Source organism: Diceros bicornis, chromosome 39, assembly GCF_020826845.1.
Source record: "Diceros bicornis minor isolate mBicDic1 chromosome 39, mDicBic1.mat.cur, whole genome shotgun sequence".
In the NCBI taxonomy this organism is placed as follows: Eukaryota; Metazoa; Chordata; class Mammalia; order Perissodactyla; family Rhinocerotidae; genus Diceros; species Diceros bicornis.
The window spans coordinates 23,270,042-23,284,369 of record NC_080778.1 but is presented as its reverse complement, the minus strand read 5'-3'; the positions used below and the strand labels follow the sequence as shown (position 1 = coordinate 23,284,369).

The following is a 14,328-nucleotide window of genomic DNA, read 5'->3' as shown; positions in this document are numbered from 1 at the left end:
CAAACCAACTGCAACTTCAATACAATGTCTTTTTATTCTAGAAAGGCTTTCTTTACAGAAGTCTTTCAAGCTCTAAAGTGAAGTCTTCAGCATGAAGGATAAAAAGAGATGTATGGCAAGTCACTTTTCACCTAAGTTAGTTCCCTCAGAACTGATCTTCAAAACACAAACACCGCTCTCCTCAGTGTTCTTGGAAGGTACGGCGGATCTAGGCGATGTGGCTTTACACTGACCAGGTTGCCATTCCTTCAAAGGCACTTACATCCACATCTTTCTTGACCTGCTGCAGTCTCTGTAAATTAACTTGGACTAATTCTGTCAGCAGAGACAGGAAGGGAAATTGCTAGAGTCTTTCAAGTCTCAATGGCCGGGGCTTTCCACTGCTTTTCAGCAGTATTCTCAGATCCATCCCACACTGCTTTTTTTGGATGGGGATTCCCTGAAGCCCCTCTGAAACTAGAGAAGTCCCCCACAGCCACGAGGGAAGCGGGCATCGGCCTGTACAGCCTGAGAGCTAATTAGTGGCTTCCGCCTCCCCCCTCGCTCAGACCACTCTCATACAGGCTTTGCACAGCACGGAGGTCAAGGATCTAAGGCCCAGGATCAGGCCTCGAAGGATCAGGAGGTTAAGCTGCCTAGATTCAAATCCTGTCTCTGCCACTTACTGGCTGAAAACTTGGAAAAGGAACCTAATCCATTTGTGTCTCTGATTCCTCATCCATTAAATAGGAATAATTCTAGAACATATTTAAAGGGTTATTGTGAAGTCTAAATGGTTTATTACACATAAAGTGTATAAACTAATACCTAGCACATTGTAGGTACCCAATAAATCTAAGTAATTATAATTGTGCCATATCCTTTATGAAATTTTCATTACACTGAAAGATTATTGTGTAGAGAAAATATTTAGAAACTATATACTTATGAGAAAATTATATATATGATAAAATACATAATAATAATATCTATATGTGCTTGGGAAAGACACTTCACCTAGCTGAGCTACAGTTATTAATCTATAAAACACAAGATTCCCCACATACACTACTAAGAATAGCATGTCTGCACACATATAAGCTAAATCACTCCAGTTATTTAAAAATAATTGCTCCTATACATCTAAAAACTTCAAAACTGAGCCCTCATAATCAAGAGAGATAACTGACATGTGGGAGTATTTTATTTCTTTTAAAATGGGTAAATTTTTCTTTTTATTTATTTATTTTTTTTGAGGAAGATGAGCCCTGAGCTAACATCCGTTGCCAATCCTCCTCTTTTTGCTGAGGAAGGTTGGCCATGGGCTAACATCCATGCCCATCTTCCTCTACTTTATATGGGATGCTGCCACAGCATGGCTTGATAGGTGATGTGTAGGTCCGCACCCAGGATCCGAACCTGCAAACTCCAGGCTGCCGAAGTGGAGCACGTGAACTTAACAGCTACACCACCAGGCCGGTCCCAAAAATGGGTAAATTTTTAATGAGAGAATATTCCTACAGTACATCATATTGAATCAAAGAACAAACAATGATAATTGTTTCCTGAATTTCTTCTAAAATAATTTTCTTTTATTTAATCATGTGTATGTGTCTTCAGATTCTACATTATGTCACCATTCTAATCTTAGGGAGACCACTAGAATATGATTAATTCGTCACAATTGGTACCTGTTGAAAGGTTAAGGACCAAGTGAGATGAATCCAGAGACAAAGGCATCACTGAAAGACGTGTGTTTTTATGAGTGACCCATAAGGTAGAGGAAAAATTCCACAATGTAAAAACCATACTAACGGGCATAAGTTTACAGGAAATGTCAGGATGGTACAACAAGTACCACTAGGAAGGAAGTAAACAGACAAGTGCAGAATGTGGGGCATTTGAACATTATGGACTCAGTTTCTTCCACAAATCAATAACATGGAAACTAAAAAGACTGAAAAGGACTTAGGAGACATAACAATCAAATGCAATGGGTGAAACTTGTGTTGATTAAAACAAAACAACACAAAAAACAGTTGTAAAAACATATTTATGAGACAACTGTGAGTTTGAATATGGACTGGGTTTTATACGATTGCAAGTTATTAATTTTGTTAGTGCGATAACGGCATTGATGTTGTATAAAAGGTTCATAGTGAAGTAAGGAGCATTGCTTTAAATGCTTCAGAAAGGAAAGGAAAGAAAAAAAATATATGAAGTACACGTAACAAAATCTTGGTCATTATTAAATTTGAGCAATGGTTATATGGGGGCTTATTTTACTATTTTCTCTCCTTCGTATATAAAAATTATTCACAACGTATTAGTCTGCTAGGGCTGCCACAGCAAAACATCACAGACTGGGTGGCTTAACAGAAATTTATTTTCTTGCTGTTCTGGAGGCTGGAAATCCAAGAGCGAGGCGTCGACAGGGTTGCTTTCTGGTGAGGATCTCTTCCTGGCTTGCAGATGGTCGCCTTCCATCCGTGTCCTTACATGGCTTTTTCTCTGTGCATGCACATTCCTGGTGTCTCCTCTTCTTCCTGTAAGGACATCAGTCCTATTGGATCAGGGCCCTACCCTTATGACTTCCTTTAACCTTAGTTACCCCCTTAAAAGCCCTGTCTCCAAATACAGTCACTTTGGGGGTTAGGGCTTCAATATATGAATCTTGGGCGAACACAATTCAGTCCATAACACATAATAAAATTTAATTACTTTTTCAAATGACTGATATATAGTTTCAAAATAGTACTAATTTTTTCTAGTAGGCAAAAATAATATAACTGCATGTAATTTTTATTAAATATTAATTTAATTTTTATTAATTTAATTTTATTACTTTAATTATTTTAATTAAATATTAAAGGTAGAGATTGAGTTTTACATCTTGTGCTTACTGTAAATACCTTTTTTGCAGGGTGACTAATAATATCATTGATATTAACTTAAGTATCTAAATAGCATTATTCAAATTTCCTTTTACAGATTTTTCTTTTAAAATTGTCATAAACTATAATTCAAGACAAAGTCAGATAGACATCATAAGAATATATATGCCAAGCTTATTCCAAGTACACTTTTGTTTTTTGGTGAGGAAGATTAGCCCTGAGCTAACACCTGTTGCCAATCCTCCTCTTTTTGCTGAGGAAGATTGGCCCTGGGCTAACATCCATGCCCATCTTCCTCTGCTTTCTATGGGACCCTGCCACAGCATGGCTTGATAAGCAGTGAGTAGGTCTGTGCCCGGGATCCGAACCCATGGTGCTGAAGCGCAGCACGCGAACCTAACTACTACGCCACCGGCCCGGTCCCCTCAAGTATACTTGTGATAGAATTTGGGAAGCATGATATGGGAGAAAAGGACAGAGAAGAAACAAAAAAGGCACTATGGTTTCAAATCTGGGTGTCTAGGAAAATGGCAGGGCTGTCAGAATTATGAAAATTGAAACACAGTATAAAACTAGTTACAATGATGAGATGCTGAGTTCAGGTTGGAATATTGAGTTAGATGGGCTAGTGGGAACCCCAGAGGAAGATGATTCAGGATCTTTCAGGGCTAGAGATTTGGAATTTGTGTGTCTACAAGTGATTTATAATAAGTTTATTAAAGACATAAGTGGACAGGAGAATGAGAGAAGACAGAAAGAAGAAAAGATCTGAAGCTAGAACATTGGAGGACCACTCACATTTAGGAAAGAAGAAGAGGAAAGGATGGAGATAAAGAAGTGTTTTGAGTGTTTGGAGAACCAGGAGATACAGAATCACAGAAGCTAAGCGAGGAATTGTTTTGTGCCAGGGCTGGCATTATTTCCTCGATACACAGATACTAGCTTTGAATAGACAGATAATTTCATGTAGGATTTCCTTTAGTTTCTTGATAATTGCTTTGCCTATGCTTAGAGAAGTTAGATATTTCCTTGGGGCTATTTACAACACTTTCTCCCTCTCCCCAGCAAGTGTGTAGATAGAAAATATTGAAAGAGTATATAAAATCTAAGTATATAAAATTTACATAATTTTGGTAATGTTTGGTAAATATTGAGGTATGACATGGGATGCCTGGGGGTCTGGCTTGTTTTGAAGTGTATGAACTGATGGATTATAAAAGGAACCAAGACCTCTAAATAAGGGTAACATCAGGTAGCTGTCATGTAGCCAATAAAAAAAACCCCTAAAAATTTTTTTAAAAAAGAAAAAACTTTGAGAAGAGAGTATGAAGGAGGCGGCACAGGTCAACCTTGTAAACAGTTCAGAGAAGTCAAGGATGCTGAAGACTGAGCCCAGTGGATTGGCAATTAGGATGCACCTATTGATTGCCAAGGAAGGAGGGAAAGCAGAGTGGTTGGGAAGCCCAGATTCCAAAGGGTGGGTTCTAAGGTGGTCCATAGAGAGTACAGGCCAGAATCTGAGGCAGTGGGAATAGACACCCATTGACCAAGTTTGGTGGTAAGGGAAGATTGACTACAGGCCAATAGTTTGAGGGAAGAGCAGAGCTGTTGGAAAATTTTATATTAATATTAATAAGTATTATTTAAACAATAATAGAGTCCTCAGCTTGAAAGCAGAGCCCCAAGAGGCAACCAAGTGGAGGACTTGGAAAATGCAAGTAAAAGGCAACAATTAATAGAGTCCACTCCTGGAGAAGTTGGGGCTTTGGGGTTTAAGGCACAGGGATTAGCTTTCACAAGGAGGAACAGTTTCTCAGAGAGAAGAAAGCAAAAAGATAAATAATGGAAAGATGCAAAAATATTTGTGGAAGCTCCAGGGGGAAGTATTTCGACTTGAAGTAGAAGGCAATCCCATCTGTTGAGAGTGAGGAGAAGCATCTGTTGAGGTCTTAGATGTAAAAGGTTTAGAATTGTGGAGGCAGAGCATGCAATGGAGAGAGGATGAAAAGGATGTTAAAGAGTGGTAAATACTCTTCTTATTACGTGAATTCATAGTGGATCCAATCAACATACTCCTCAGTTGTTCCAGTAATACATAACAATTGGGGAAAGTAACAATGAAAGCGGATGAGGGGAGATTCCCGACCAGGAATGGAGGGAGCTCTAGGGAATGAAGAGCCCTATGGTGGTAAGGAAATCTGTGCATTAAAAGAAAAACTGACCTATATTGGGTAGGCAGATAGAGGAACTCAGAACGGAGATAGTGGACTGAGAAAATATGAATGGGTGTTAGGATTAAAAGTCATAAAGAAATTTAAAAAATAGGAAGCAAGACACGGCAGTGCAGAATGGGAGGCAGCGATGTGAGAAGAGAATTCTATATCCTTGGAGTAATGTGTTCACTAAGAGAGTCCCTTACATTGGTAACTAATGAGTTTCTGGAAAAGAGTTCAAAAGGCAAATGCATAAGCAAAGAAAAACCGTAAATATTATAAATGGTTCTCATCACTGCAACAAAGAAGTGATGACAAAATTCCTGATTATGGTTTCTGTAGGCCCTGGCTCTTTCAGGCTTGAGATGCTTGGGGCAGGGTGAGGGAGAGGTATAGCCTCCCCATTCCCACCCTGAAACCCCAAGCAGGGAGATAGGTGGGTGCCAGTGTCAGGCCACCCCTGTCCCAGGCACCTGGGGAGACTAAACCTGGCTTCCAGGATTGTGCCAGGCTGTGTAGTTGGAACAGGGGAGGGGACAGGGTTCGAGCTGTCACTAAGGGTTTGAGGTTGTGTGCCAGAACTACCAAGAAATACCCCACCACTCACTGGGTGGAGCGGGTTCCAGGCACTGGGACATGATCCCCCAGCCTCCTTCAAGATGCCATCTCTGGGGAGGTAGATGTTGAAGAACACCATAATTCAGTATGGGGCAGTGGGCACTGGGGCCACAAGCCCCCAGCAAAACTCAGGCTCCTAGGAGAGCCAGCTGATAGCACCACCCATCACTCAATAGCTAGTGTCATCTCTCAGCAGATGGTGACCCCGAATAGAATCTGGTGTAGGAAAGGTGGTTGGGGGTGTGGGTATTAATGTAGAGTACACAACTCTGCAGACTGTTCACAACTAAGATACTACATTTGCAAGTTGAGGACTGCTGGGTGTGCCAGGGAAATTTGGATATGAGGGCCAGCCCAGCAGCATAGTGGTTAAGTTTGTGCCCTTTGCTTTGGCGGCCCGGGGTTCACAGGTTCAAATCCCAGGTGGGGACCGATGCAGCACTCATCAAGCCATGCTGTGGTGGTGTCTCATATACAAAATAGAGGAAGATGGGCACATATGTTAGCTCAGGGCAAAACTCCCTCACCAAAAAAAAAAAAAAGAAAGAATGGATATGAAGGTTGTCCTAACTAGGTATGTAACTAAGGAGAGCTGTGCTCTCAACCTGGGATTGAGGAATGAATTTGCTTTATTTTTTTAATTAAAACATTTTTAATGTATGTCTGGTAGAGCAAGCCTGTTAATTATGTTTTTCAAACCTCCTATATCTTTACTATTTTTATCTGCTTAACCCAACAGTAACCTAGAGAGATTCTGTTGAAATCTCCTGCTATAGTAGTGTTGGTTTGTAAACTGTCACCCATACACAGACAGCAAGGAGAGACCAAGGAAAGAGGCACACCGCTCCAGACTGGTAGGTGGCAGTTTTAATAAGCAAGGGAACTTACTTATGAGGCTTGTCTTGGGTGGCTGAAAGACAAGTAGATCTCCACACGCACCCACCAGAGTCTTAAAAGTTCATATAGAGGCCATAAGGGGGTTCAGTCACGAACACAGTCCAGATGATCTTAACAACACCTTGCTCTCTCAAAGCTGTGTCCTTGAAAATCGCTCCCACTGTGGGAACCAGAGGAACGTTCCAAGGACAAGGGAGGGGTGAGGAGCCTCCCATTGCCTGGGTCCAGCTCTCAGGTCACCCGGTGGTCACATCCTTTTGATGACCTCCTCCAACAAGTAGTGGATTTGTCAACTTTTCCTTGAATTTCCACAATTTTTTGCATTTGTATTTTAATAGTTGTTCCATAATTTTAATGCAATAAAATTCATGGTGTATGGTATTATGACCCTCACTGTTGAAATCAGTGAGTAGAGACAAATATCTTTTTTAATCACTTTTTTATTCAGTAATACATTTATTTTTTGGCCTCATGCAAGAATCATACAACAAGCAAGCGATTTGCTATTAACCCGTTAAAAATGGAGAAGGATAATTGAGAAAAAATTATGACACTTCAACTGCTGAGCATGACAGCTGATCTTGTGCACAACAGAAAAAACGTAGAACGGAAGTTATCCTTTTGTCTCAATATGCTTAATTTTATGTTTATTCATAGGAACTATATGTACACATTATGATAAAAACGCTAGGTTAAAAATCCCAAATAATATTTATTGAATGAAAGTTGAATGAGTAAAGTCAATTCTGTATTCTTGTTTTTTATAAGAGATGATTCAGATTGCAGTTCAGCCAACATATTCATTTCTTTAACAGGTATTTTTTTGTTTTTGTTTTTGCTTTTACCTTTTGGCCTCCTTCACCCATTTCTTTAAATTTTGCTTTAAACTTCAGGCTCAAGAGCCTCCATCTTCTGCAGGTCGCTTAGGAAAGCAGCTGGAGGTCCTTTCTCCCTCACTTTTTATTCTCCAGCCTGCCATATCTAGACCAGATGGTCAGTTAGTTCATGCTCTACCTCGAAGCGCTTAACAGCGTGGACTGGAGAGATGAACTCTGAAGTTAGCTTGCTTGGGTAAACATTAAGATGCTAGCTGTAATTCCTTTCACTAGAGCCACCATTGCAACTCCTCCATGGAATTTTCACCCATTCCTTGAAAGTTTCTCGTATGCCCCTTTCTCTCACTGCCTTTATTGAATTTGTTTTTGAAAGTCTTTGAAAGTTCACTTCCTGCATGAATGCTTCTCCGCCCCAGGGAGAGGCAGTGAACTTGCCTTCTTGATCTCAACTTGTGAACTCCCATCCCCCACCCCATCCAAAGCCACTGTGGGACCAACCTGTTGGGTGGGGGTGGAGGTGGGCAAGATTGCTTAGATGCTTAGGTTTTATTTTCTGTCTTAACAAAACATTGCTGTTTTTACACTAATACAATAAAAATGAAACTATGGCTTCAATTTCACAATTTAGTTAGAAGATTTAACTTACTGTTGAATTTTTTTGTTTTTTTTGTTTTGTTTTGTTTTGTTTTTGTGAGGAGATCAGCCCTGTGCTAACATCTGCCAATCCTCCTCTTTTTTTTTTGCTGAGGAAGACTGGCCCTGGGCTAACATCTGTGCCTCATCTTCCTCCACTTTATATGGGATGCCGCCACAGCATGGCTTGCCAAGCAGTGCGTTGGTGCGCGCCCGGGATCCCAACCGGCGAACCCCGGGCCGCCGCAACGGAGCGCACGCACTTAACCACTTGCGCCACCGGGCCGGCCCCACTGTTGAATTTTTTTTTTCATATTTCTTACAGATATAAAATCTTTTCCCTCTGAGAAGCGGGCAAGGGAAAGGATGTCCCTTCTCATTCTCCCACCCACCCCTTGCCTATGGTCTTTTCATCCTTCTCTGTTCTTTCCTTCTTCCTTTGGCTCCCTCTTTAAATTTGATTTGCCCATTTTATTGGCCAATAGTGACCCAAGAGTGGATACAGTGCGAAAAAACAGAAGGGTGGAGATAAAGAGGTTTCTCTTTGCTATACAGTCATTTTTTACAAGACTCACGTCTATTGAAAGGTTGTGACTTAACAGGCACCACCAAGCACCATTTCACCAATTCTTTTATGAATTAATTCATTCATTCACCAAGTATACTGTTATGTGCCTGGCACTATACCAGGCCCTGTTCCTTCCTCACCCTAGAAAACCAAGTTGTGGGTCTAAGCTTTATGTTTAGTTCTCCAGCCATAGAAACTTAATTTAAGAAAATAACTACTAGAATTTGATATCTCCTTTCCCTCCACTTTGCAAGACATAAATGACTTCACATATTTTTGCTAGTTTCTTCTCTTCTCCTCAAGGTGTAGAGAAAAGAGCCAAGGTTTAGGATCCAAGCAAAAGTGGGTTCCAATCCTTGCTATCTGTGTGAACTTAGACAATTCGACATGCTTCTGAGCTTTCATCAGTTAATTACGGGTAACTACAACTCCAGCAAAAAGAGGCAGAGCTTCCATTAGAACAGTATGCAAAGTGCTCTTTACATAAGGAGAGTTCTTTTCATTATGTTATTGTCTGTCTTAGTTTATAAGCCCTTTGGGGATAGATTATAAACCCATTAATCTGAATTGCAGTAGTATTAATAATCGATGGAAAAAGTAAACGCATAATGCTAGGAAAGCAAGCAAATGTGTAACCTGAACACATTTAAGTAAAGCCATTTATCGATTTTGCAACAGGGTACCTCAAACGCAGGGGGTGTAGTTTCAAAGGCAATCCGTTCGCTGTATACTGAGCTGGGGAAATTTTGCAGTGAGAATTCAGAAATAACAGGTATTTCTGAGGCACTCTGTTCTCTCACGGGGGAATTTCTTCTTTTCTAGCTCAAACAAGTTATAGTAATATATGTACATATTAATACTCGTGAGGTGGACTTGCGGAAAAACCGGGTCTTTGCAATGCGACAGAATTGGGTTCTGTGCGACCATGAGCAGGTCATATGATTTCTCTGCGCCCTAGGTTTTTGACCTATAGAATTGGTATAACGTTTGTGCATGAATTAAGTACAATCTGTACTTAAAACACCTGGCACGTAATTGACAATCATTATTTCCTCCCCTCCAGGTCCACTTGACCGGTTAGCAGGACATCATCCCCATAAACAGCACCTGCGGAGTGTGCGGGACCCGTTCTAGGCGTTTCACGCGGTTCACCTGATTTAATTCTCCCAACATCTAAGAGCCTGACAGAGGCATTTAACACGGACAGCGAAGGGACCTTCAGCTTCTGGCCCCCTCCCTTGTACAAGCCCCTTCCAGAGCCCTGAGGCTAATTTTCCATCTTCCCTGAGGAAGGCCTCCCCCTCCCCCGCCCCCATCGTTTAAGTTTCAGGCCCCACACGATCTGGATTCGCCCTGGATGGGTCCTATCCTTTTCCTTGTTTGCAGAGATGGGTCAAGTAAGTTGCCTAAGGGCGCACACTTGTAAGGAGTGGAGCAAGATCTGAACCGAAGCAGCCTGACCCCACAGCCCAAACTCTTCGCCCCTGGAGGGGATGACAATGGTGTCGCTGGGAGAGAGGCAGAGCGGCCCACGCCGGGGCGGAAAGTTGGCGCCCAGACCGCGGGCAGGCTGGGGTCGGAGGGGATCGCCCCGCCGAGCCTCCCCGCCCCTTCCTCCCCTTCCCCTTCTCCTTTTCCGCGCAGCCGAGCCGGAGCCGCGCTGCTCGCCCGGCGGCCGCCCGGACCGGCCCGCTTCCCCCCAGCCACCGGCGCCGGGCCTCCGGGATCGGGCTCGAGAACTTTCCAAGGAGGAGAAAGTTGGCGGCGAGCCAGGAGGAGGAGAAGGTGCGAGGCGGGGCTGCTGCGGGGCCGCGGCGCAGGGGGCGCGCGCAGGTGGGCGCGCGGGCCGGGGCCCCCCGGGCCGCAGGTGCGCTCGGCGGGGCAGGCGGGGCAGGCGGGGCGCGCGGGGCCGGGCCGGGCCGGGCCGGGGCGCGGCGGGACCCGAGGCCGGGGGCCGGGGCGCGCGGGCCGGGGGCGGGCCGCCTTTGTGCGCTCGGGCGCGCTTCCCCTTTCTCTCCGGTCCGCGCTCCGGCTCCTGCGCGCGGCGGGGCGGCGACGGTGACGACGGGCCGAGGCGCTGCCACCCACCGCCCGCCCCGCGGCCCCGGCCGGGGGCGTGTTTTGCCTGATCCACGTGCTGTGTGCACACAGGCTGGGGGGCGGAGGGGGCGGGGATGTCGGCGTCTCCCACGGGCTAATAATTTCTGAACCACCCCAAACGTGAGAATCTCAAGTTCAAGTGTAGCCCGTCCCTTGAGAGACCGAGTGGCGGTGGGGGAAGTCCCCACAGACTTCGGGAGAAAAGGGACTGGGGGCCGTGGAGCCCCCAGGACCCTAGAGGACGCGCAGAGAAGAATGATGGGGCGGGACTCCTGGGTGGGTGGCGGGTGGCAGTCGCGGTAGCTTTTGCAGGTGCGCAGCTGGGTTGTTTTGCGTCAGCGAAAGCGCCCGAGCTTCAGAGTGTGCGAGTGTGTGTGTGTGTGTGTGTTGGGGGGGTGCTTCGCCTAGGGAAAGCGACCCCCAGGGGTTGGTTCCGTTCACCGAGTGTAAAGAGGTCCGCAGATGCCCCTCGTTCTTTTGAGAAAAATAAGTGACAGCCATTGCAGTTACTTCCGAGTCGTGGTATTGAGCGTGTGTTTGGCCACTTGAATGAAAAAAGAAATAACCCCGCAGTGTTCAGGGACTACACAATGAGAATACAAGATGAAGATGTGTGGTGGGGGGCTGCTTAACTTGAGGAGCCGCCCAGCACCTCGAGAGTTTTTCAAAGTGCGTCTGTTGGGCCCACCCCGAAGGTCCGGACTCAGAGGTCCATGGGGCTGAAGCCCTGGCCTGGGCATTTGTGTGCAAGTTTCTCCGGGGATTTTCCTGGGGGCGCCTGGTAGGAATCAGGAGGTGCAAGAGCTGGGTTCTACTCAGTGTGGCATTGAACAAATTTAAGCACCGTGTTTCCTCATCTGCAAAGTGGCCCCTAAGAATTTGTTAGAAAGATAAGATGGTATACGATGTGTGGAAGTGTTTTGAAAAGGGAGAAATTGGAACAATGATACAGGATTCTGGGGCAGTGGCAACGAGGGGATGCAGTGTGTTGGTTCTGCAGGTGATGTTTGGCCTAAGTGAGGGCGAGTGGAAGAATAATCTTGCCAGAGAAGGAAGAGAGGGTTTGTTTTCAGGTGATTAGATCCATAACAGTGTTGGTATCAACTGTAAGTCAGAAAATCCGTGTCATCTGGATGAAAAGCAAGCAAACTCCAGCCGGCCACATCTGTGGATAATGGTTTGAAGAAATGCACCATGTATATTTCCTCTTCTCAGAAACCAGAGGCTTTAGATTATTTTCATGTAGGCAAATTAAGAGCCAGTAATCATCAATGTGTCCTGCCCTGTGGTAACCCCAGTCTGTCTGGAGTACTGCATGTTTTCCTGCTAAATGTGAATTGTTGTTCCATTATTCAACAGATCTGCGTAGAGGATCTTGATGTACCGGGCGTTCTTGAAATACAAAGATGGAAAAAAAAAATGTTTTTTGCCCTAGTCATCTCTGTCTAGTGGAGGAGACTGATGTGAAAACAGGCCACAATATAACCCGGTTATGATGATAATAAAGGTATAAAATGAACAAAGAGCCATGTGGCCCAGAGGAAAGAGCAGCTCCATTGGCCACGGGGGAAGGGCATCAGTAAGAGGCAACATTGGACCTGAGTAAACAGCACCCTTCTGTAAAAGCTTGGAGAATTTAGGATTTGTGTAGTCAAATCTGTGTTCTTATTTTTCAGTCTAATAAAATTCTGGCGTAATCATATGCTGACAATCTAAAGTAGAAATATGACTTTTGGTTTCACGATGAGTCTTTAAAAATTTACTAAGCTTTCTGTCATTTTATCTTTGTAAAAGTCTCAGCTATGTCTCAAGTTAATCCAAGAAAGTAGTTGTTAAACAAAAAGAAACATTTTAAATATGTCCTGCGTGCTTATTAAATATTTAGTTCTGCTTAAAAATAATATTCGGATAAAGTCTTTCAATTACATGCACTTTTAAAAGTTCTGCTTTTTTTTGGTGGTTCTCATGTTACTTAGGAAAGCTTAATACTGGAGAGAGGTACAAAAGGAAAACTGTAAGAGGAATAAAGATAACTAGAAGAGGGAGATGGGGCGGAGGGCGTTTGATAAAATTGATGGTGGAAAGGCACAGAAGTAACCACTTACTGGGAAGGGAGAGCGAAAGAGAAATGGGTGAATCAAACATGGCTGCCAGCTTCCTGGGGGATCTGTTGTCTTACACATTTTGATTAAACGTGTATAGACTCTTAGTTTTCAAAGTTATTTCAAAACATAGAGGGAGACAATATAATGTGGTAGTTAAAGCATGGGCTCAATAGCCCTGAGTTTGAATAACTTACTAATTGGTGACCTTGGGCAGGGGCTGTAACTAGCTGTGTCTCCTCACGCGTAATATGAGGATAATAATCTGATCTACAGGAGACTTGTGAGGATTAACAGCTATGATGCTTAGGAGGCACCTGGCAGCAATCAAGCCTCAGTCAGGGGGGCCCCCTGCTCTTGTTAGCTCACCTTACTTGATCCTAGTGGAAGCACTGGTAAACTGGGCAAATAGCACTGTCTTTTTCCAGTGGAAGAAACTGGAATTGGGAAAGGCTGACTTGCTCAAGTCGTGTAGCTAATGGGTCACTCTGTGTCTTTTGGAATTGAGTCCTGTGCATTTCTCCAGCTCCACGCTGTTGCTGGTTCTGTGATGGCTGAGATCGGCTCTCCCTGGTGTTGAAAGGGACGAGGGCTGTAATCATGTGTCTGTTACAAATCTCCCACTCACACCATCACCTAGTGACTCTCCACTTCTCATTGTTGATTTCTATGAAAATTACGTTTTTCTTTCTGAGGTTTAGGGGTGGGAGTCAATTCTTGGTCTAGGGGAGAGACAGTGAGAAAGCCATAAGGAAGAGCTTTAAAAGGGGGAACCCCTCTCTCCAACTTCCAGTAATGTGTTGTAATATTACTAGAAAAATAGTCAGCTTTATTGCTCAGCGACTTAACAGTTTTCATCTGCAGCTGGTGTTTCTGGTGCAGAAATCATATTTCCTTGCATATCCCCTTTCACATATGTCTGGTCCCTGCAGAGATGGGGGAGGGGGTCATGGCTCTGTACAGAGAGCTTATGGATGTGGGTCAGATTTTAATTAGAATGTTAATTTGTAATGGAAAAGTATGATCAAGAATCTCTTCATTGTAAAACAAGGACACAGAAAAGTGTAAAGGAAGAATGTTTTTGGGAGTAGCCCCCAGCGTTCATTTGTTTTTTCTTATGAAGGAGCGCCCTTAATTTTCATAAATCACTTTTCTACTTTTAGATGCAGATGGCCCCCAGTTTCATATCTCTCAATTCAGCATTTTTAGCCATCTCAATCTAGCAATCAAAAAAATGTACGTGCCCAGGATAGTGTTGGGTGCTATAGGGGATACTGGAAAGTAGAAAGTCAACATTTAGCCTAGGGTGCAATGAATATAAGTGCTAAATGGGTGTGGCACAGTCTCCTGAAAGGAAGGGATCAGAAGGCTCTCAAAAGTTTTCAGAAAGCTTCTTGGAGGAAGAGAGGGGACATGCCCTTGCTGCAGGGGCAAGAATGGCCTTTCAAATCCTGGTCACCTGAGGATGCAGGAACAGTGGGTGGCATT

The 14,328-nt window shown here is 43.9% G+C and overlaps 1 protein-coding gene across 2 annotated transcripts in view; it reads left to right on the top strand.

Moving 5' to 3' along the window:
- The first annotated feature begins 10,030 nt into the window (after positions 1–10,030).
- PLAGL1 (PLAG1 like zinc finger 1) overlaps positions 10,031–14,328 on the top strand; it is a 113,884-nt gene continuing 109,586 nt past the window's right edge. For both annotated transcript variants that reach the window (XM_058534214.1, XM_058534213.1), the window contains exon 1: positions 10,031–10,423. The gene's annotated coding sequence lies outside the window, so the exon portion shown is untranslated. The remainder of the gene's footprint in view (positions 10,424–14,328) is intronic.